At 37.7% G+C, this 25420-nt stretch overlaps 1 protein-coding gene across 3 annotated transcripts in view; it reads left to right on the top strand.

Annotated features, from left to right (window-relative positions):
* Positions 1-860: 860 nt before the first annotated feature.
* Positions 861-25420, top strand: part of LINGO2 (leucine rich repeat and Ig domain containing 2) — a 505609-nt gene continuing 481049 nt past the window's right edge. For all 3 annotated transcript variants that reach the window (XM_033084762.2, XM_033084758.2, XM_033084761.2), the window contains exon 1: positions 861-931. The gene's annotated coding sequence lies outside the window, so the exon portion shown is untranslated. The remainder of the gene's footprint in view (positions 932-25420) is intronic.

Raw genomic sequence — 25420 nt, 5'->3', positions numbered from 1 at the left:
ACCTCCGCGCCGCGGAGCCGCCTTGTTCTCCTCGGAGCGCGGCGGGGCGGGAGCAAGGGTGGAAGAGGGGGGATCAGCCGCGCCGCCGCCCGCGTCGGGGAGGCGGGGGCACCGCGCCTTGCGGGGCTGCGGGGGAGCCGCACGCGCTCCGTCCTCACGGCGGGGAGGGCTAATAAAGGCCGGCGGCCGCTTGCCCGCGGCGCGGCCACGGCCGGGGGCGCCTCTCCGCGGCCCGGCGGTCACCGGGATAGCGGCGGCTCGCCGCCCGCCCGCTCGCCACTCCGCGAACCGCTCTGCCTCCCCGAGGTGCCGCCGCTGCCTCGGCGGGACTCGCCGGCGTGTGAGCCGCCGCGCGGAAGGAGCCGCTCCGCCTCCGACAGAGACGCGCCCCCTCCTCCCCTCGCCACCGCCCGCCCGCCCTCACCTCGAGCTGGCGCTACCTCCCCGCTCTGCCGCCGCCGCCTCGCCCGCTCGCCACTGCGCCCCGCTGCTGTCCCCCTGGCGCCTGGCCCCGCCGAGGGGCAGGTGGCCAGCCCAGCCCTCTCCCCCGCTGCCCTGCTGCGGCTGCAGCGTCGCTCCATCCCCGCTGCAGGGAAGTCGCAGCGGCGATTGCCAAGCGGGAGGAGAGGACACGAGAGGAGTGGAGCCGCCGGCGGCTCGGGCAGCGCGCTGCGTCTGGGTCTCCGGGGATGGACTGGGCTTCGTCCTGCGCCTCAGCCTGCGCGCGGAGAGGAGAGCGGTGATCGTCCGCCCAGCCCAACAGGCAGGAGAGGCACCCCGGTTAAATGTCACGGCTCCCCGTCCGCTCCCCGCCGCCACCCCGCGCATCGCTCACCTCGGGAGGGGGCTGTGAAGGTGGCGGCAGAGGCAGTCCGGGCTGCGGCGCGCCCCGCCGCCGCTCGCCGTGAGGGAGCGCCCCGGCAGCCGCCAGGTAAGCGACCGGCACCCTCCGGTGCCGTCGGGGGTGGCGGCCGCGGGGAGCCTGCCCGTGAAGGCAGAATAAGTTTCGCGTGGGGCGGGGGTCTGGAGGGGAAGATGATCCCCGCGTCGCGGGGTTCTGCGCCTCCCGGTGTGGGGGCTGCGGGGGGCGACAGTCGGCGGGACGCTGCGCAGAAGAGCCCTCCACTGCCGCCCGCCCGGGCTGGCCTCGTCCCTGGCCCCCCCGAGGGCTCTTAGAAGAGCGCGGACGGCGCTGCCCGCCCGGCAGCGGGGGGTGGTGAAGGAGGGATGTCGGGCTGCCCCTGTGGCGGGCTGGGGGGGCGGGACGCCGTGCCCAGCATCACACCTTCCCTGGGGAAGAGCTTTTCCCACCGGGCGGGGAGCCGTGCGATGGGAACAGGAGTCCTCCGGGGCTCCGAGCGACGTGCCACAAACACAATAGTCCTTTGTCACCAGCGAAGAGATGCTTCTACACCTGCGTCCGCTGCTGTGGTGGATGTGCTCGCTGGAGTACGTGCATCAGTAAAGTGGGTCTTGGGGAGTGATGGTGGTGGTGCACTGTGAAGGCACTGTTTTACCTTCTGCACAGCAAATCCAGAATAGCCCCCCCTTTTAGGGAGCAGCTCGAAGTACATGCAGGTGCTTCTGAACATACCTGGAAGAAAAATAACGGCAGGAAAAATCTTCTACTGATTCATCATTTGTCCAGTCTCTTGAGCCTAAAACATAAGGTTTTGCAAGTCCTGTTCTATAGTTGCTGGAGTAAACAGCAATGCTTCGAATGTTCTTAAGCATATTCCCCTCTAGCTTTCATTGCCAAGCAAAGAACCGCAGTGTGTTTTTATTACACGCTGCTATTCTAAAATACCGTTCTTTCAAAAGATTTTCCCATTTAAAAAGAAAAACCTCTTATATAGAAAGGAAAACACCAAACACTGAATGCTTCAAAAATAAATCAGACCTGAACTTGCATTGCTTGCCAAGTGCTGGGTGGTGGTAGTGGGGGCAGAAAGAAGCACACAGCTTTTCTGTGCCTTTGTCATGAAAATGAGCCATGCAGTCTTTATTTCAGTCAAAACTACAGCACTAAGGTAATGGAAGTGAAAATTAGTTTGCGTAGTGTTCATGGAGGTAAGCCATAACCTGTAAAGCATGAACACAGTAATTCTGAAACCTTACTCCACTTTTTACACATCTGGAATCGACAGATCTGCAATGTAAAGTATGTGGAAGATTTCACCTCAAACTAATGTATATACCCTATAATAATTTTATAGCGTTTAACTTATTCCTCAGAACTACAACAGCTGCCTCCACATGGGAAAAAAAAAAAAAAAAAAAAAAAAAAGGAGGTAGAATAAAAGGATATGCTTTCCTGAGCTTCTACCTTCCAGTGAAAAACCCACAATTAAAAGACATGGTCTCTGCTCCTTCTGTATGCTATCAAGGCACCAGCAGTTCCTTTGGAGGCTACACCCTTTCCAGGAAGTGTTTCATTGTAGAGTTGGAGCTGCTGTGTGATCTACTTCGCTACATAATGGGGCACACAGATGAGTGCACTAACATATTCCTTCTCCTACTATGTATATATACATGTAAATATCCCAGTCAAAATGGGATTTGGGATTTTTTTCTTCAGATCAGCACTAAAAATGATTGACTCCTCAGCTACTGTGCCACCTCCTTATTTTTCTTGAAAAGTAGTGATTTTGACAGTAGCTAATATATGTGCATCAGAACAGCGATACTATTCCTTTTAGGTAAACAGAATATCCCTGGGAGCAGTTTTTATTCCTCTGAATTCCCTCTTCAGAGAGTAGGAATAACACCTACATAGACTGAACAACACAAGGTGTGATCAGCTACATAGGAACAACGTGGTTTGGTACTATAACAGGTATCAGATCTTTTGTTACAGTTCTAGAATCCAGACATTCTGTGAAAGGGCTCTAGGAAGAAATGTTATCCTGTGTAGTAGCAGCAAGAGGGGAAAAAATACAAAGTATTGGAGAAGCTTGTTAGCTTAAGCAACTGTCCACAAGTACTGTGATTAATACTCTGTTGGCATGCTACTGTGAACTAATACCAGGATTTGGGTATCCAGCAGTTAAGAAAAAAGACCAAAGTAACTTGCCTTTTGTAGTTCTGAAGCTGTATTGCTTTTCTCCAACACAGACAGTTAAAGAGGTCTGAAGATTGGAATATTAGCGGCCCTGTGCCAAGTTTAACAATGTAAGCCTATGCTAGTGCCTTTTTCCATATATTGTATTAAGACTCAATAACGTAAACACACAGTGGGTGTGGTTATTGGAGAGGGAGGGTATTGATAAGGATTCTAGGATTTTTTTAAAGTCATGCTGATATGACTGTTGCTAGTTTATAGAGATTTTATTTTTTTGTTTGTATACCTTTTGGCTGTCCAAACCTTAGTGAATAAAGAGTGGGGGAAAGGTTAAGGAGTTCTGAAGGCTCTGTATGTAGCTGTCTGCTGGTTCATTGGCTTGTCCTTTGTGAGAAGGTGGATTTGCTTATAGCTTTTGCTGGTAATTAAAAATCCAGATGATGGACAAGTGGAGAGATAAGTGGATCAATTTCAGTAAATTTATATGATACTAGGAATGTGTATTGCTGCATTCTCCTACTGCAAAGGAGCTTATTTGACTATGAGTGGTATGGTACATTATGCTGAGTACATTCTAATTCTCTGTGCTTTCTCTCCGTTTTTTGTACAGATACTCAGGAAATTTAAGAAAATTCTGTTTCTAATTCATCACTGATTGACATGCCTGTGTCATAAGGCTGATTTGGCTGTGTCTGATTATGAATCTTTATAAATTATTGCTCATTTCTAATTAGTAGTGACTAGTTTAACTGTTGATTTTCCAAAATGTTTTAATCTCATGTATTTTCAGCCACATTAATTTTTCACCTAATTTGAAAGCATGAAATTAAGATTTTTCTTCTTTTCTGGAGAGTGTGGCCTTTCTGTTACCTTAGAAAAACATTAAAATAGATGAGATAACTCTGTAAAGAATGGGATTGGAATATTTGAAATTTATAGTCATTGGTCCTCAAGATATGCAATATACCAATCAATGCTTCTGTGCTGAAATATCGATATTATTCCCATGAGATATGCTGAGTAGAATTCATATTTGTACTGCTTCCCATCTCATAAGCCTTTTGATTCCTGGGGACAATTACATTTCTTAATGATGAAAATGTATGGAGGGAGGAAACAGAGAAGATAAACTGCCATCAGTGTTGTATAATGACATTTTGGTGGCCCATTTTCTGTTGATAAAATGCAAATCATGATTTTTTTTTTCCCCTCAACAACTATTCTATGAAGCAGTGGTTCACGAGAGTATTTATAAATCTACCGATCAAAATTGTTATTTGATTAAAGTCTAATTTCTCATTCCCCTTGAAACTGGAAGTAGATATTTGTATCAGTATGTTGTAGGCAAGTCTTGTTGTATATTGATCTATTGTTAATGTTGTCATTGTTGTATATGATATATGTTATATAATTATGATATATTATTAGAATATATAACTCTGATATATTGTAAATGTTTCAGATTGATTGTTATTATAAAAGTCCTGTTAAGTCAGTGTGGATATTTAGTGAACATTTCTTCTCCGTGGTGGAATTAGTGGACCATTTAAATCAACCTTCAGAAATACTCCTAATTACATGCAAATAGAAATAAGAGTGAATTGCAATTAATATTTTATTGAAGGCGGAAATATTTTAAACTGTTTCTTACTATTGATTTACACTTCTGCTAGTAGTTTTCTTATTCCTTTCATAGTAGGCAAGGGTTGCAAGGAAATGCCAAAATCCTACCTGAGTTGGTGTATTTTAAATGGCATAGTCAAAGTAGGTGATTCTTAAAAAAAAAAAAAATTCAGAAGAATATATTTGTCTGAAGGAAACGGATATCTGGATTTTCATCTAATGGTCCTATTACATTTCCTAAAAACAAAGAAAACTGAGATTTGGTTTTAGTTGGACAAATAAAGTGATATACCTTATTAGCTGTCAATCTCAAAATTCAAGTTGCAATGGAAGGAAAAAAAATAGATTATTTGCAAACTTTTGTCATATTTGGAAATAAAACTATAATGTATTTGAATGGAGTAAATAGAATCATCTTCAGCAGAAATATTTGTCTCTATAAAAATATTTCTCTATTGTGGGTTTTGTTTGATTTACTGCAAAATGCCTGTCCTTTGGTCAGATTAAGGAAGAATATATATTCTACAGTCTTATTTCTTTTTGTTTAGCTAGTATTTATACAACAGTACTATGAATAATATTTCATAATTTTTAATAAACACATGGTCTAGTTCTGCTTTTTTAAAATAAAATTTGTATGGCTTCTTAAAAGCATTATTCTTTTTGTGAAGACAGATTACTTTAAGTGGTAAAAACCCCAGCTATATCCCTAAAAACTATAGGTAAGAAATCTTAACCCTTACTTTTTTTTTTTTAATATTTGAGCTTATACTTTAGAAAATTGTTTTTGTTCTGACATTCATGCTTAATGCCCACGACTGACCAGTGGTCACTAGTTAAGATTATAGGAATTCAAGAGCACTCTACACTCCTTACTTCTCCCTATTCTTCAGCCCCCAGTAATTTTAAGTACACCAGTCTTCAGTGTTGAATATTTATAAGAGCTGTGGTGTGGCATATAATGAGGCAGGCCAAACACTATCACTGAGCTGTACAAATGCAGATCCCCTCTCTGGCATTTTTTGTGTAGCTAAGAGTGTAATATGGGGAATCATATCACTAGAGAAACCAAATAGGTTGGTCTTAGAACAGGACAACTACTTAGACTGTCATCCTCTCTTTACTTTCCAACTTGCAGGTTACCCTTTCATTCCATTATTTCCTTCACTTTATCTTGTTTCTGAGAAAACACAAACTTTTCTTCAAGTGGTATTAATTTCTCAATTGTTGAAACTCATAAACTGCATTTCAGCTCATGTTTTGGTGAAGTATTTGCGGAATAGCAGCAGATGCTGGCTGGGAAGTTTCATAAGAGAGGATTTCTTGAAGAAAAGTTCAGTTTAGCATCTTCAGGATTCTGCTTCCTTTAATGCAGAAAGGTTTGTGTTTCTCTGCAACAAGTCATCAAGTAGATTCCCATTCACTGCAATGAGCCTCAGCACTGATATTTTCTCATGGCTGCCCTACACCTTTTGCAGATCAACACGTACCAAAGTCAATTAAAATCATTACAACTCCACCATATCTGGAATGCATCAGTTATATAGGAAGGTACCATGTGGGGAGAACACATACAAACACCCAAGAGAGCCATACTCCTTGGGAAGAAGAAATTGTGCTTCCCTTTAGGCCCTGGAGAATAAAAAGGAGGCAGAGATTTCAAGATTGTGAGATTTTACAATTTTGCAGATGTTTAGTTAGAATAGATAACACCTTTCACCCTAGTAAAGAAGAAGAGTTTGTGGCTGTTTGTGACAAAATCTCATGCTTCAGAAGTGGAAAGGACTAGGGAAGACTGAAGCTGGGACAGTGTGGTTCGACTGGGTGTGAGAGAGCCGGACAAGCCTGAGGTCTTTCAGCATTGCCTGGCTGTTCTCAGAAGTAACCAACTACACTTATGCTTATACACTGTGATTCAATTTTCCAGGCATAGCAATAATTGTCCTGAAAGAAGAGACTGTACTGCTATTTCTTTAATGGGTGCTAGAAAGTCCTGGCATTCTGAAAACCACTCATCTTCAATGGCCCCATGTGAGTACAAGACTTGCTTTAGATGTACCTCTGAATGGCCCCAGTGTTGTAACTATCACAGCCAGAAAAAAAAATATACAGAAGAAAAAAAGAGATTTACCATTATATTAAATAGAAGGTATTACTTTGACCAGTAGTAACTGGAATAGATTTTTGATTTGAAAGCTAGGAAAAATATAAGGTTAATAATGTATATGAGAGAAAGCATTGTGGAAATGGGTTGCTTATGGCAGTACATGAGGTAGTCTGCAAGAACATGCAGAATTCTACATTAGCCAATGACTTTATGGTTCTTTTGAATGTCCTTTGTTTGTTTGTTTTAGTTTGGTTTTGGGTGTCATTTTTGTTTTTATTTTAACTACTGAACGGGACCAACCAAACCTATTGAAAAAATAGCTGTCTCGTGCCAGCTTTTGACTGCTCCATTCCCAGTGTAAACTGACACATACTGCAATGAAAAAGAAGCACTATAGGAAACTTGAAAACAGACTATATTCCCTTATTGCAGTCTGGGTAGCAAAAGCCTTCAAAGAGTGAGTGGACCAGTTTAATTTGAGATAAAATTTCTCTGTGCTCACAACGTAAACAAGCCCTAGTGCAAAGAAGAATTCATTTCAGTTGGGAATGGATTGAGTTTGTTGAAATAGGTTATAAAGTAGGTAAGTAGATTCACATAAGCTTAAACCCCAAGAAATTCTTGTTTCTGTTGTCTCCACAGACAATGAAGAGGAAGTAATTAGAGTTATTACCAAGGTAGTGAAAAGACATATCAAGATAAAGGCAGTGGAACAATTGTAGAAATTAAACTGCAGTAAATCATAAGGTTGCAATAACTGGCTTCCTAGATTTCTGAAGGAAATGTATAACTGAGCAACTGAGTGATTTGTGAATCTATAATTTATTTTTAAATGCTATGATCTGGAGGATAGCCACTTATTAGGAAGAAAAAATATGACAGGAATTACTAAGTAGTAGTCAAACCCGAAGGAAGTAATTGAGAAAAATAAATGAAGTCAACATCTCAAAACATCTAGATGAACATATCAGGACGATATGATTACTGCCCACTTTAAGGAGACAAGTATACTAATCTGCTAGGATAGCAGTCCTGTCCAACTTCATTCTCTCTGCCAGGGTGCCTTAAAGTGAGTGTACAATTGTATTCTTATTATAAAACACTTTTGTTACTGATAACATGTTTCCTTAAGCTGTTCATATACTCTTATAAAAAGCTGGATTGAAGGAACAAAGTTGCATGTGTGTTCTTAAGAAAGGAAAAAGACTGTAAATAGGTTTTTTATTATTCTTTGCAACAAATGCTTCTCTGTTTTTCTCAGATGCTATTCTGAAAATGGAAGTTGCGTTGAGCCATTAGGTCTTTCCTGTTCTTTTAGGGATAGAGTTTTCAGAACAGGAGTCATTTAGGGCTTTGAAAAAACTAGCTAATGTAAGAAATATATATAATTTCTACTTTGACATAGAAGTAATTAAGTAGTGGGCACTGTTATGCATTGGGGACTGCAAAATAAGACAGAAATCTTGCTTAGATCTATTCAGTAATTATTATTATTAATAATAATAATAATTTATAATAATAATTTGTAATAATAATTGGTACTTTTCCTTTGTGAACTGTTTTTTGTACTTTTGATAACAGACAAATGTAAAGAAGAAAAAAATCACTATGATGTGTTGATAATTAACATATGTGTACTTTAAGATAAACATGCTAAATCTTCCAAATGGAAAAAATAGACATATAGGTATATAATAAGAAATATTCTAGTTTATATGATGTTTTTTCCACTTTAGACAAACAAAAATTTATGTGATGGATAAAGAAATTTGAATTACTATGTTAAAATTACAGTAATTTCACAATTATAAGCCACACCATTTTGACTAAAATTTTGGTCCGAACCCAAAGTGCGGCTTATAATCAGGTGTGGCTTATATATGGACAAAGAATGAAAAGTTGCTGTTTTAGTTTGGAAGACAGATGTCTGCTGAGAAAGGCAGGAGCTTCTCTTTGAAATGGAGAATGTAAACCCCCTCTCTCCAAATTATTATAATTTTGAAATCAAGGGGCTTTCAGGCAAAAATATGGAAATTAGGAATAACAGTTCTTTTCTAGGGAAATCAAAATAGAAATACAGTACTACAAAGAACCAAACTCCAAACCCTGACAAAGTCAGAGTACAACCTGACACCCCGTCAGGCAGGGTGTTGGTAGCAGTCCCATTAAATGGTGGCTGCATCCTCCTGCAGTGACAGATGTGGTTCAGTTGGAGCAGTGCTCCTGTAGAAGGTGCAGTTTCCCTCTGGAGGTCCAGTGGTGATGTGGAGAAATCCGGTTTTCCTCTGGAGTCCAGTGGAGAAAGGGGCTACCTTATTGTCCCAAAACCTCTGTTTTTATCTTGGTGAGAAATGTTGGGTTCTTCCCCCTGGCTGGAGCAACTTCCAATGGGATGCAGTAATTTTATCAGTCACACAGTGGGACTCAATGGGCCATTAGCAGAGAATTACTCCCTGGAGGAAGGATGGCTTGTGAAAAGATAAAGAACAATGCCCTGCCTGGTTTCAATGGATGGCCCATTAGCAGATTATCTGCCATTGAGATAAGGATCACTGTCCCCACCCTCAACAGATGGTGATAGAACAGATACCTTTTATCACACTCTGTATTGTAACATGTGGCTTATAATCAGGTGCGGCTTATATATGGACAAAAAACCAAAAAGTTGCTGAAACCCAGAAGTGCGGCTTATACTCAGTGCGGCTTATATTCGTGAAATTACTGTAATAGTCCATTAACCAAATAGTATTGAGTAAGAATTTCAGGATTTGTTTTCCCCCAAAACTACAGAGGTGTTACAGCCAAGCAAAATTTTTTTAAACAGCAATACAAGAACAAAACAAGATTCAAAAAAATTTAAAAGACTGCATGCTCTGAATATCATAAAAAAATCTTTTGCACTATGCCATGTTGCATGATTGCTTCCCTGGATTTGGAAGGCTTATCTTTTCCTGTGGGGCTTTGACTGTTCAGCTGAAGCTATGTACATTGCTCAAAAGGAAGGGTACCAGGGAGTAGGAGCCATCAATTTAATTGTTGGTCCACTGGTTACTGCACCACTAACCAACTTAATTTACATGGCTGTTTGAGTCTTGCTTAAAAACAGATCAGTTTGCAGTGTGGGTAGATAGTAGCCTTCAAATAGTTACGTGAACATCTTGTTGCAATCATGTAGTGTGTTACAGCAATACACCATCTTGATATTAGATTGTTAGATTAGATTATTAGACAACAACCACATTTGAGTTTTTACTTCTACTTATTATTGATTGATTTTACTTTGAAGCAGCTTGTTATAAGTATTTGAGGTTTTCTCTTTTGTTTAAATATACATCAGGTGAGAGTTGTGAAAAAGTGAATATGGTTAGATTTAACAGCCAGCAGGCTCAAATAGTTCGTTACTCGCTCATTCAGTTAGGGTAACAGTCCTGAATATTTGGTGCATCTAAAGATAATGGCCTTTTTTCACTATTGCCTTTTATAAAGCAATGAAGCTACTGCTTAGTCTGCAGTTCAGAGACACTTGTTTAGATAGAAAATGGAGTTTTACTGGAAGTAAGGAAGTGTTTCATATAGAGGAACCAATCTTCATCATTGTAGATGTTCTGTATGAGGAATCTGTATCATGCTTGATTATACACTGGAATTTACACTTAAATATGTAATCAAGGTCACAGTTATATTTTATTTCCATTCTAGCACAGTTTTATTGGTATATGGAAGGATAATAAATGGGTGCCTGTAATATATCAAGAGACTAAATTTCTGCTTTAATTACATCCATCCTAACTGTATGGTGCTTCTGTTGGTACTGGTCACGGGTCATATTTTTTTATGCTTTCTGGACACATGAAAAAAACCAGTGGGCCAGAATGGTAGAGAAGAGGACATGCATTTTTAAAATTTTCCAATTTTGATTAAAAGAGACATCATTATTGCTGTCTTCAAGTTCTTTCACTCCAGACATCTCCTTGGGTCAGCGCAGAGATAAAAAAAGAGAACAGATACTGAAAGCTGACATAGCTAGAAATTCCTAAAACGCCTTCAAATGTGGATGCAGACATCCAAAGTCAGTTTGGAGTATATAATAGATATGCTTTCTTCAGCAACTGTCAAAATATAATGTGTTCTGCTGTTACATTTTATTTCAAGGCAATATGATCATATCTCTGATTTGAAATTTTGAATACCTCTGAAAATTAGGTAATGGCTTTGGGTCCATTACAAGTTACCAGTACATTCTGTTTCATATAGGCTTTGCATCTAACAAAACTTTATAATTTACTGTTTGTTCAGTATTTCTGAAGCAAAAAGAAAACTGCAGAAAGTAATCTTGTGATATATATATAATAGTGTGGTCCTCTCTGTTGATCTACACTAACGCAATTATATTTTAAACTCATCAGAAGGATTTACGCTCACTGAAATTTAGAGTAAGCAGCATAACTTCAAGTTCTTTTGAAACTTCTGCTCTATGTTCACATATACAGAAATGATTTGTAACTCTTCTCACAACACAGACTGATGTCTATATAAAAGTTTGGTACATGTTTTTTTCATACAGTTTTATGCAAACTTGAAATCTGAGTGAGTTCCAAAATAATATTTCAATGACTTTTAGTTGTTAGGTAGATACCCTATGAGAAACATACTAAACATATGGTCAGGGTGTTCACTTAGGGTACAATAAGACCATTTTCTGCAACTGTCAGGAAAATAATTTAGACCTGTGTATGAACTACGTAGCTTTCTCTTTTTCCTGCAGTTTAATTCCAGTTAATATTTACCAGTACGTCCTTCAAAGGTAGCAACAGAACTACTGCTCACTAATACTTATTCTGTGCTATTTGTAAGCACTGAAAATATTTAATCCTTCTCTAATACTGTATTGTGATGGTGGATTCTTCCTTTGAATCTGCTACCAGTAGCATTTTTACTTTGAAATGCAAATGCTGAGCTCTCTTGAAGTGGTAAGTGCATGACCTCTAATATACCTCATTATTACCCTTACAGCTTGTTCCACAAAGGTTTGCCTGAGAAAAGAATCAAGCTCAGTTACTGATAATACTCACTCTGTTTGCATCACATATTAATGCAAACTTTTTTTTTATTTATGGTGGCAATCACTAGATGGCACTGCTCTATGTTCTTTTTAAGATGTTTCGTTTTCTTTTTCTTAAAATAATCATCTTCTTCTCTGATATATGGCATAATGAATTTTTACTGGTTTTGTGGTGTTATTTACCTGGAATTTGTGACAAATGGCAAAAAATTTGAATAAATATTTTTTTCGGGAAGGTTAAATCCCTGAACATGATGTTTTGTTTAGGTGTTTGGTATGAGGAGAAACATGCTGCTTGCTAATCTCTGTTCCACGACTAGTAAAAATAGAAAATGTTAGGAAAAAAGCAACAATGAGAACACTCTTCAATTTCTGTGTTTGTTATTATCTTCGCCAGTTGTAAATCAGCATGTTAAGTGTATCTTTTACTTCTTGGCAGGAGGGTGATTGTATAATCCTGAGCTTACTAGTTGGCAATTCTAGCTTTTTCAATCTTCAATTGCTCAGTTTTCAATGCAGTCAATGCAGTATTTAGCCAAATGCATAAGTAGCAACAAGGTAGGAGACAAGGTAATCCCTTCTGTCACTGGAGTGTTAGCACAGTGTATGGCTGATGCTTTTAGTTCAACACACTTCTGTGAATAGATTACTCTATCTGTGACCCCTAGGTCACAAATGTACTTAGGACATCAGCACTACAGCAACACTGTTACTTGACAGCAGCTACAAAATTAAAGGGTCTCATAGACCTAAAACCATTAGCAGCAACACCCTGTCAAGAAAAGGAAGTAGGAGCAGTTGTTTGTGTGTGGCATCTTTTCGAAGTTCAGGGTATCATTGCTGACTCTGCTACTAAAGTTAAATATGAAGTGGTAACAAGTTGTTTAGGACTTCTGTAGAGGGGAGTGCCTTAAAAGTCCTTATGTATTCTATGTATTCATCTGTTTACTCCTGTTTTTTGTTTTTTGGGTTTTTTTTTTTTTTTTTTTTTTTTTTTTTTTTTTGAAATTATGGCACTGAGGCACACTGTGGCTCCAGGCTTGTGTGGTTCCTTAATTATTTGAAGAACAGTATAAAAGAGTACATGTGTCTAATGGCTGCATATGAATGGAACTTCTTTTGATCTCCAGTAAATCTGTCTCAGGAGTGTTTTCAGTTCTGGCTGGAAGAACTGCAACAAATTTTTTAACCAGAAAGTGACTGAGATTCTCCTAATATCAAACTCACTGTGGGATTCTTTCAAGAGTAGGTGCCAATACTGTCAGTAATGACAGCCAGTAGGCATTCTCTGTTGTCTAATTTTGAATGATTAAAGAGTCAGACACTAATTTTTGAGTTTGACATTTGCAGAGAATTCTACCCTTTGGAATTAGGATGGTTGTTGTACCTGTGCACGTGATTTTAGGGGTCTATTTCCAGAGACAGGATTTACCAGTCCAGCTTTTGATGAAAATTAAATTTATACCCCATGTGTTCATACTGAATAACATAATGAAGGAGAAGCTTTAAATGAAAGGCTTTTTATAGCTTGCTAATTTTAGATGCTTAAAATGTAGTGACTATCCTTTCAAAAATGCATTCCCAAAAAGGCAACAGTAGTTACCTTGAGACTTTCAGAAAATATTTTTCAAAGACAAGACTATAGATACTTTGACAGAACATGTTGAAGTTCTTACATGGATTGCTTTTCAACAATTGACTTTTTTAATATCAAAAATAAAATTAAATTATTTTTCTTAAATTACTTCCAAAAATGGAAATGTAAATTTCATTGTCATTGATGATGGTCATTTGCCTTAGAGAGGGCTAGATGAAAATAAAGTTTGCAGGAGTTATCTGTTAAAAATTTTGGAATTTCATGAAGAAAAAGTGGCAAAAAGACAAAGAAATCAATAAAATCTTTTTTCATAATTTTTTTTCATGATCAATTGTTTTTGATGTGAAGGTTCTGGGGACCTGAGTTTGGTGTTGGCGTGGTAATGCCCCACTCAAGAGGGTGTCAGTTTACATATGAATTTAATTAGCATTTTTGGGTTAAAGTGGAATGCAGGATGAGGCAGTGATGATGCTAGCTCTGTATTGGAAGAATCTAGGCTGAAGAATTATTTGTCCCAGTTAATGAGACTGTTGTTGATATCTCCATGCTGCAACCAAGTGTTTGATAAAGGCGTATTAGTACAAAAATACTCACTGACTTTTATCACTTGCTGGTTTTTATAACAATATGCTTGTATCTGATTTCCAAGTTTGCTGTTTCATTTTAAATAATGACATTTGTGGACTTCGTCAATGTTGCAGTGGGGAAACCATCTCTTCACCAGGATCCAAGTAAGCAGCCCTGTTTATGAGTATTTTTCACCAGTGGCTGGAATCTGAACTTCATTCTGTATTAATTTCAGAGTACAGTTCACTGAATTGGTGAGTATCTTAAGAAAGACTGGATGAAGTGTGACTGAATTATACAAGAAATATCATATAGACTGCACTGTAACAAGAGAAATGTCTTAAAATGAGTCACTTTCTTATGCTGCTAGGAAAGTGATTTTAGTAACACAGGATAGCATTGCTATGCCTAAGGCTGTTCTGTCTTACTTGAGTCAAACTAAAATCTTCTTCTCCTACTCTTCTCACTGCCTTGCTTTCAGTTCAAGCCATAAAGAAGCAGACACACATTTTTGTACTCTGCTTGGCAGGAGGATGGGGCTGCTGTATTTCTTTCTTTGTTTCCTTGTAGAAAATTTAATGATAAGGATCCTCTTTTAGTAAAAGTTGGAGGGAAAAATCCTCTATTATAAAAGTATAAACTTTTTTTTTCCTTGGGAAATGACCTTTTCGTTGTTCTTTGATTAAGTAGTAATCCAGATACTTAGAAAACATTCAATAGTGGTTTATTCACAACATCTAAGAAAACTGTGAAAGTTTCAGATATTTCTTCATTTTTATTTCAAAGTTACTGAAAATAGGCCACTTTGTTTCATAATTGGTATTAGGATTTAAAAACAGGGAAAAAAAGTCTGATTCACTTCTGAACATATGCACAGTTATGAAACTATTACTTTGCATGAAAGTAGCAAACAATTTATTCGTGAGGGTAGCAAATGTTTTTATACATAAAATTCTGATTTTTTAAAAATATTTTATATATATAAAATCAGATTCTTTATAAGTGTTGTGAGCAGAAAGGGAGCCTCAGAGAGACCCTACCATTGAGGCATAAGGTTCAGAATGAACCACTTTTCTTTCTTAACACCTTCTCAGAAAGATGTCTAAGTGCATCTGGGGCCAATCCCAGTGAGACTTGGTCAATGGTTTAGGTCTAAAGGCAACCCTAATATATTTATAAGCATAAAATAAATAATTTATTTCAATAGATGATGATCATGGTAATTATTAGACTAAAAGAATTCAGAATTTTTAACTACAGAATATAGGTAGTTATAACTATTATAGTGCAATATTTTCAAAACTATATTGAAGTAATTATATTAAAAACTAGCAAAATAATCATGTGCAGATTGACATTACTCACCCATATCAATGAGTACACTCCAAAATGGGGGTGTGTATTAGAAGACCCTGCCATTAAAAAGTCTTATGGAGCTTTTCCAGTATAAAATAGTTGACTATCAGTCATACCTCCTGGCTGTCTCAACTCATCAGCTTTACGTAAAGTCATAACTGCTATCACTTCTTTGTTCTCTTACCAAAAAAATTGCCACACATTGACTGGTGCCAGTTTTCTTCAAGAAAGACATTGTTCTTACTGTCCTCAGAATATGTGGCTTTGAGATTGAGGAGTCACTGTGCTCTCAGCCTTCTTCAATACCAAAAGCAGTACAACTCTCCTTCCTCTGTCCACCACGGATAATTTTTGCAAAATAGGGTAAAGTGCAAACTGTTTTATCTTTTACCCTTATGGAGGCAGAGCATTCTGCTACACTGCATCCAATGACTACAGTCAATCTAAAAATATTTACAGTTTTATATTACTGTGGTTACAGCTAGATAGCTTAACAAAAGCGCATTTATCAAATCTTTTGAGTTATCATGGACAGTTACTGCTTTATAGAATGTAACATATTAAGAAACTATAGAAAACACTGAAGCTTTGTTATAAATGCAAAATATAAATGCTTCTAATGGTGAACTATATGAAAAGCAAGAGCATTGAAAAAAAGTCTTAGAGATGTCTGACTAGCTTTCCTGTAGGCTGTATTTGTTAGTACATTGCACAATAAGTTAAAATTTCAAACATGGTTAATTTATGCTTACAATATCACATGAGTTAGTCCAGCTAATGAAGCTGTGTTTTGTATAAGTCTCAGGGGCTTAACTGAATTGTCTCAAATGAGTAGTCCAAATTGTACTGAATAAGCACATTGGTTTTGTATTGTACAATATGGTGGCTTTTTTGTTGTAGTAATAATTTATGGAATATCTCAACAGATGCTTTGTCAATACTGAATCTTTGACAGTAAAATCAGTAAAATCTGTTGACAGTACCTTTTAAAGGGGGAGTATTTACTGTATTCATTTTTGAAAAGGCATGTGCTACAGGCTGCACATCTAGCTTTTGTTGCTTTGTCAGAGTATTTTTTAAACAGCAAGGGGTAACATTACACCTCTTTCGCAGGATGATCTCAAAGACCTCAGAAACGAGGTAAAAATTAGACCAAAGACTTCTCTCCATAGATATTTTAGGAAAAGGATATTCTTCCAGTGGAACAGCCAGACTTCATGAGATTGTCCATCAGTGGGTCTTCTCTTAAGTAGTATGTGTAAAAAACTGTGGAATAGTGGGTATGTAAACTCAACACTTACAGGTTGTATTAGAAGGAAACAAATACAGAACGTCCTAAGTGGGATTGTCTTCCTCTTTCAGATTAAAATAAGACACTGTTATCTTAATTATACTTGAATAATCTATCTATCCTTTCTTTAAGTTATGGTACAACAGTTTATAGTTTTTAGCAAGCACATGTATACATATTCATAGAGAACATTCTCTCATTTTTGTTAAGAAATTGAATATTTCTTGGAAAAGTTTGATTTTTATTTTAAGAACATGAAAAAATTTTTACTGCTGTCATAACAAGTTTTTTGTGGCTTCTGTGGCTAAGAAAGAAAAATGGATATTTCTTTCATATAAATAACAACTCTTATTGAACAATGACTATAACAATGGTTGTCTTTTAGTTATTTGACTTTTAACAATGAGCATCACAATCATGTATTGGACTGAAAAATATTTATGCAAGTTTTCTAATTAGGCACAATGCAAAGAATTCCACAAACTACTCCTAGCTGAAAGATATCTATTGCCTAATGATTGCTGAAGGAAGTCCTCTGAAGGAGGTCGGCCCATATTTAAGATTGGTAGATAAATACACAGAGTGTAAGTAGTAGGAACTTTCCAAGTGGTGGCTGAATTAATTCTCCTCTCTTCCCCTCCTATCCTCCCTTCCTCTCCTGTCCCCTCTCCTCCCCTACCGTCTCATCAAAAAGTTTTAAAAAGGACTTTGTAATGCTGCCATGTCTTTTTTTAATTTTACTACATAGACCAACTATGTATTAAAATGCCACTGTAATTCAGTTGGACTTTCACGGCCATTCAAGTGGTACAAACTATTGTATCTTGTAAACCACTTCAAGATTTACTCAATTGTTTGATAGCAATCTTGCTTTAATTTAACGTGAGAACTTGTTCATATTGTTACTGGAAAAGCCATGAAACAACTTAAGAAAATATGCAATCATTTTAAAAAAGCATTGCACATGATTTTTAGCTCTTTTTTGAACTTTAAATCACTGATGAATTTTTTTGTCTTTTGCTTCCCTTTAAGCCTCCCTGTTTTATCTTCGAGTTACTTCCTTTTGTTCTGATGTTACCCAAATTATGTAAAGGTTACAAATTTTCTGGGGTGAATTTTCATATTCTTTTTCAGGAAAAATGTAGGTATTCATACACGAAGCAAGGCTAACACAAACCAAAATTTTAAAATTGGTTCTTCTTACTAGTAAACATAATGAAAGTATGACTGCTTAGCCTCTTATTTCGCAACATTTTTTAACCAATACGTTCTTTGAACTACTTCACATTTTTGTTTTTCAGTAGAGTTATTAAGCAGGAGGCTCTGTAACTTTTTCTTACCACAAAAGGCTGATTTGGAAAGACATGTCTTTCCTTTCTCTAGATCTCTGCAAGAGGGACTGGTTTGAAAACTGTCATGCCAGTAAAATTATGCTCTTTATTCAGTGCAGTTTTCAATTCAGTAAGAAGCATGCCATCTGGTGAAAGTGACTGAGTCACTGTTACTTCTGCCCAAGGGAGCAAAATGTGTATCAGGTTAAAACAAACAAACAAAAAAAATAGGTGTAGGTCTAGAAGTTTGCCATAAGTGACGATGATGTGATTCCTCTGAGGAAAAAAAAAAAATAAAGTGAAATTCTTTGTAGGGTATTATGAACATTTGATCAATGTTCATTTCCACTATGTAAGAATCATATAAAATTGTGTTTCTTTGTCACATTACATGACACTGCTTTTTATCTTATATTTGAATAAAATTTCTCAGAAAAAATAATTTATTTACCCCAAATACAGATTGTGTTGAGTTCAGCTAATGGTTTTGAATTTGTGTCCAAAAGAGCTCCAGCATTTTGTCTGAATACTATTCAAATAAAACACTGTCTTTTGTCTTCAAAAAGAGATTTTGAAATCAATTTTTTTCATTTAATGTAGATTTTAATAAGGTGATCAGGAAAAAAATATAAATTTGCTCAAAGATCTTTGTAAATGGAGCTTATCAGTGGTTAGTGTTAGTCACAAAAGTCATTCAAGGCTGTTCCAGAATTGATCATTATTTTCTCTTGGAAATTAAAGGAACTAAAATACAAAAGGCAATTTCAACATAGCATTCAAGTGAAGGAATAAGTCTTTATCTCCTCCTTGCCATTAAGAGAACGTGTCTGTGATGCTGGTGATTGCTCAAATATCTTAAGAGATTCTGAGTAATAGTGTTATCATTAGATTCTGGGTACTGAGGAAGATGTGTGGCTTCCAGATAAGTGCAGTTGAAATCAATAATGGATGTAGTTGAATTTATGAAAAGCCAGTAAACATGGACATATTTTGACAAATTGGACTTCTTAGGTTGATACAGTGACTCTTGTGTGTAAATAATTTTGTTCTTAAGCTCTTCCTTGGCATGACAGATTTAACAGGCTTGTATCAGAATGACAGATATTTGAAGGCAATTTCCTGTGGGTTTCTTTCACAGTATTCTTGATACAAAAGCTTACTTTCAGCAGTCTTTTTCTCACAGTTACCTTCTTTGCTCCTGTTTAAATATAATCTGATATTTCAACTTGTTTCCAGCTTCTTTTACATGGATAGGTCAAGAAGTGGTCACGAAGACCGTCAGTATTTGAGCGTTGAGGTTTCTGAGCTACGGATCATGAGTCTAAGTTATACAGAAGGCAGATAAATACCTGGTTTATAGGTATTTGGGTCTTGAAGACTGCCATGAACTACTCTAAGAAGAAACTAAATAATACTGTTGTCATATCAGAGATGGATACCAGGACTTTTCAGTGTTGGATGTTTAAACTACAAACAGCATGTTACTTCGATATGTCACTGTAGAAGAAACAGTGAATATTTTACTGGGGAAAGCCCTCCTAAGATCATTGAGTCCAGCCATTAACTGAGCACTGCTATGTCTCAAAGTGCTGCATCTACACTGGTTTTAAATACCTCCAGGGATGGTGAATCAACCACTTTCATGAGCACCCTGGTCCAGAAAATCCTTTCAGTGAACAAATTTTCCTAATAACCTATCTAAACCTTACCTGAGGCATCTTGAGGCCATCTCCTCCAAGAGAGATATTTGACCAGTAACTACCCTTTTATTGACAAAAGGGCCAAAAATGTTTTCCTTCTTTGAAGCTGAAATGTTTAAAGTACAGTAATTCACGATTATAAGCCGCACTTTCGTTCGCAGTGAGGATTTGCGTGCAACTTTCACGAAGTTGCCAATTAGTAACAGAATCGTGGGATTGCGGGGTTTACTGACTCAGCTTGGGGCCAGGTGGGCTTGGCTCGGTGCTGCCCCGCTGCCGCTGGGGCTGGGAGGCTCCGGCTCAGCTCAGGGCTACTGCAGGCTCACATTTCTGGGTTGGCAAATTTCTGAACTTTGTTCATATAATGGCCACTCTGGAGTATAAGCTGCACTTCTGGGTTCGGACCAAAATTTTAGTCAAAATGGTGCAGCTTATAATAGTGAAATTACTGTACTCTTCTTTGTTTGACTTTGATTCCTGAAATTTCTGACCTGTCACTTCATATGGTACCTACTTCCCTTTTTCATTAATTTGTGTAGTGTGTAGTGTCAGAAATGAGATTCCCTATTCCAAAGATCAGAAAGGAAATTAAGATTTTTACACATCATATAAGAGGATTTTCCTGAGAGATTTAGTACCAGTCCCACTTCTCAAAGACTTTACTAACTGTCAAAACTGCAGTGATTTGGATTAAGCATCCATTTCCTTAGATTTACCATGCTACTTCCAGCAACTAAATAGCTTTGTTTTTTCAAAGTGCAGAAAATCAGAAGAGAAAGTCTAAAAGTAACAGATAAATGCACTCATATCATATTCACCTTGAGTGAATTGACCTAATGTAAAATAAATATTCTAATTCACATCTCCTGTAATTAGTCCTCACGGGCATACTTTTCTGATCAATCAAAGCTCGATTGATCTGAATGAAAAAGATAAATGTTTTTGTTTAAATTTATTTCATTTTCAAGTCGGCCAAGTGTTTGGTATTGTTGATCATGAGGCTGTTTAAGCATTATTGTAGATGCAAATGAGGTAATGCATCATTCATGTAACATTACAGAGTTGGAATGACTTAAACGAAACTGGGACAGATGATTCTTGGAACCATGAGTGCGGTGGGCAAGGACTTAGCATTCAGAACTGATATTTGCTAATGGTGTTCTATGTGTCTAGAGCCATATGCTTTTTCTTTGTAAAGGTTTGTTGGTTCGTTTTGTTGTTGTTTTTTGGTTGGTTGGTTGGTGTGTTTTTTTCTTTTCTTTTCTATTTTCTGTTTCTTCTTCCCATAATTCAAGTAAGTGATATTGATAAGTGATATTGACAATATTCCTGTTCTGGATCACCCAGTACAGATAGCAAATCTTGACTTGACCTGGACAGTATGAAAATAAATTGCAGTAAATTCACGAATACAAGCCGCACTGAGTATAAGCCGCATCGCCGGGTGTTGGCAAACATTTTGTTTTTTGTCCATAAATAAGCCACACCTGAGTATAAGCTGCTCTGTCGTTCGCAGAGAGGACCCGTGTGCAACAAAGTTGCCAAATAGTAGCAGAACCACGGCAGGGCGGGGTTTACTGGCTCGGCTCGGGCCATGAGGGCTGGGTGGCCGCTTGATGGGGCCACTCGGGGCGGGCCGCTGCTGCCACTGGGCTCGGTCACCCCGACCCGGCACTACCCCGTGGCGGCAGGGGGAGCACAGAGCCCGCTGGCACCTGCGGCAGCGATGGGAGGCGGGGATGGAGCCTGCCTGCTCCTGCGGCGGCGGCACGCGGGGACGGGAGCCCCCCGGGCTGCGGGGCCAAGCAGGAGAGAGCCCCTGCTTCCCCCTAGCTGCAGGGCTAAGCAGGAGAGAACTACTCCTGCCTTCCCCACCCCCTGTGCTGCCTGCACTGAGCAGCTCCACCCGCCGTGCAACAGAGTAACCAATTTGTAACAACCGCATAAATGCAGGGTTTTACTGGCAGGAGCTCGACTTTGCAATTTGCACTGACTCGGTTTGCACTCCCGGGGTTGAAAACGTCAGAAAATTATTCGCATATTGGCCACTCCTGAGTATTAGCCGCATTTCCGGTATGGGAGCAAAATTTTGGTCAAAACAGTGCGGCTTGTATTAGTGAAATTATTGTACACAAAAATTCATCAAAATCAAAATACCAAAACCCCCGTCACCTGAAATATTATATGTATTTGTTATCACTTAGAATTCAATAGCTGCAAGTCAAAATTCTGAATATAGATAATCAATTATATTTTAGAATATTTTAAATTCTTTTTTACCATCTATGATGGAGCAACCAGACTTGGAAAGCCTAAAATATTTAGCAAAGAATGTCAAAGTTTAAAATGTGGAAAAGATAGGCTGAGCAGAATGAAGAGCCTTTGGAGAGAAGAGAAGTAAAGATGTAAACATAGATTTTGCTTAGATTTGTGGCAGATCAGACAATTGGTTGTTACCAAGCTAGTACTAAGATTTATTTGCGCAATTAAAGTTGAACAAATCATTATAAAACTATGCCCTCAAGCTTTTTTGCAGGGGAAGCAAATGAGAATGGAGTGATTATTCCACTATGTGCAAGGTGGGAGACATTGACAGTTGATCATGAGTGTACATTATCTGCTGAGAAAGGAGACCATCTCAGATTCTTGAAGGCAAATGGAGTGTAAATACATTTGTAACTGGCTGCAAGATATGCCACTTCCAAGAATTTGTTGAAGTTGTATCTTAATTTTGAAATTTAGTTTCTTTTGCATAGTACTATGCATATAAGTGTTTAGTTTCAGTTTTAACTTTTCAGTTTTAATTTCTTCTGAAAATTTCAACTGTATTATTGAAATGGAAACACAAAATCCATGATTAATGAACATAATGTTTTCTCTACATGCCCTGTTATTAAAAAAAAAAAAAGAAATCAGAACCAGAGGAAACCTGACTTAGAAAGTAAAACAATTAGAAAATAATTTGTAACTGTTTAAAAACCAAATGTGTGAGAATTTGACTTGAGAGTTAAAATAAATTTGCATCTTTACCAATGTTTGTTGTCCATATCCACAGACAAAGGAATAGATAATAATAATATATAGAGGAGAAGAGGAGATACGCTGTGATGGCTGGAATAAGCTGTCACATCTTTGTTGTTTGATAATGGAAAATAGACAGTCATTCCGTTTTGCAATTAGAGTCACTTAGGTTATTTTGTAATCCATGTTAGGAATATGAAGCTGAAGACCAGATTCTGAATTATGATTTGCAGCAATGTGAATGCAGTGGAAGAGGAAGACATTGGGGTTTGGTTTTAAGACTTCTAGTCTTAAGCAATAATATTTCATGGCTCCTTTCCTTAAGAAAAAGACATCAAAACAAATTCAAAGATGTAATTCCTAGTTTGCATAGACATTTGGAAAGTAAGATCTGCTTCTGCTTCTTGCTAGACATGGGTTTCTTGGTACTAAGTGAAAGAGTGTGCTCTAGGAGACATAATGCTCACTCTTTGCTTTTACATTCAGCTTTACCATCCAGTAATGCTTCAAGACTATATTTCTATTGCATGGTTTTAAATTTAGAGAACTGATTTCCTTCCAGATAAATCCATGTTTTCTCAATTTGTTATTTTTCAGAGGACAACTAAAAATGAAGCAATAGCAGTTGATCTGAAATATTTTGTGTTTTGTTTCTATTTCATCTTCCTGTTTTCATGTGTCATTTAAATATATATTAATATAAACAGATTTTGAAAGGAGACGTAATCTGGAAGCAGAATAATTTTGACATTGTCAGAACATATTTTCTTTTTATCTCCAAAGTAAACCTCCCAATTGAAAACTAGATTCTAACAAATGTATCTTGTGATGGAATATATATGATGGAATATAGTTGTAGTTCAGTATTTTTTTCTAGTTTGCTTTATTTTTTGCTTCAATTCTGTCATGTTTTATGTCAGGACTATGTAAAAATGTCCAGACTATGTGAAAAGAAGAACAATACAATAGATTGGGCTGGGGGCATAGGCAGGAGAGGGGTGAGGAGGGGAGTTTTGAAAAAATGGTTTAATAGTAAATGAGAAAAAAGTAAAAGCTCCCTGAGATTCAACATTTAACAAGAATGTACTGTCATGTACATCCGTACATCATTGCCTACTGCATAAATGAAGCTTCAGTTAATCTGAAACCTCAGTGTTTTTGTACAGTATTTTGCAGCGGAAGATTTTGATGTACATAAAAATGTGTAATGGTAGTGATACCTGTCAGGAAATCTCCTTTGTGATCACTTTATATAGTATTTATTTTAGTTGAATCAGAGCGTTTTTTTGGTTTTGTTTGTTTGGTTGTTTTTTTAATTTGTTCGATTGTTTTAAGAATTATCTTTGTGTATATGCTGTTCCTTAAAGAATGCTTGAGATTCATCCTTTGTGTTGAAAATTTTTAGACTGCTGTAATATGGTGTTCCTTTGATAGAGAAAAATACATTAACTAATTTGAAACATTTCCTACGGTTATTTGTCCATTGTCTATGTGAGCAGATTTCGTTCTCAGGTTTTAAAAGTAAGAATAGCTGCTTTGAATTCTTTGAAGTTTGCACAGTTATGTGGCTCACCTGTTTGAAGAGAGGCAATGACATCAGTGCTGCATGTTATGACCATAACATCTTATGATTATACCTGTTCTTGTGTCACTGAATATTATGGGATGGTCTGAACCACTTAAAAGCAGATAAATTGTATATGTTGCATGACTAATTTGATACACAGACTGATTTTGAAGGATAAATCCAGACACGTTAATGTGCAGATCCTCTTTATCAGAAGATCTATTACTATTCTTGAGATTTCTGCAGATGAGCATGGCTTATGATACGGAGAAAACACATAATTTGTACAGCAGAAAAGGGACATCTTAAAATGAGCGTTCGTTTTTCTATTGTATTAAATTCACACCTCTGAACATTTTACTATTCATGGGTGAAGTACATTATTTCAGCTATAATAATTAGTCCTGAAATGAGTTCAGAAAACCAAGAATTGTTTATTAGGCACATATGTGACAAAAAATAATGATTTGACTTACAACAATTAAAACTAAATGGTGGAAAAAGCAGGGCAAATTAAGATACAAAATCTGAAAGGATTTTTTTCTCCTTTGTGTTGCGCATTAATTTCTTAAAAGGTCTGATCAAAAATTTCATTGAGTGGGATAAATATGAAGACATTAAAGGAAACTTGTGTTAGCTACTCTACTATTTCATTATTGCCTTAAATTATAAATGAGATTCACCTTTGGATGTGTGGAGCTGCACTAGGCAGCTCCAATTTCTGCTCAATATGTGGTAATTCTCTTTTCATTATTGTGCTATTAGCAGTAGTTTTAGTAGAATCTCTAAATTGGCAATTAAGGATGTTTTTAGGGACCTTACTTTGTAGTAGTTGTTTTAATTTTTACAAGATTCCTTTATTTTGTTGGCAGGGAAATAAAATGTTCAGTATTTTCTTTTAGAAGTAGTTGCCTTAGAGGTAACAACAACACAAAATTGGGAAATTGGCCATCCTTCTTTATCCTGGCATTAATATAAAATCAGTACTCTCATAGTAGACCATCACCTCTTTACTAGTCTTTACCCATTGTTAAAATTATCCGCTCGTTTCTGGGCACAGGCTTTTCAAAAATATACTGAAGAACTTACTTCTCTACCTGACTGTACTGTTTCTGTGAAAGCTATAAGGAAAGTGAT

This window comes from Catharus ustulatus, chromosome Z (assembly GCF_009819885.2).
Source record: "Catharus ustulatus isolate bCatUst1 chromosome Z, bCatUst1.pri.v2, whole genome shotgun sequence".
Taxonomy (NCBI): domain Eukaryota; kingdom Metazoa; phylum Chordata; class Aves; order Passeriformes; family Turdidae; genus Catharus; species Catharus ustulatus.
The sequence above is the reverse complement of the archived record's forward strand: the minus strand, read 5'-3'. Positions and strand labels throughout refer to the sequence as shown.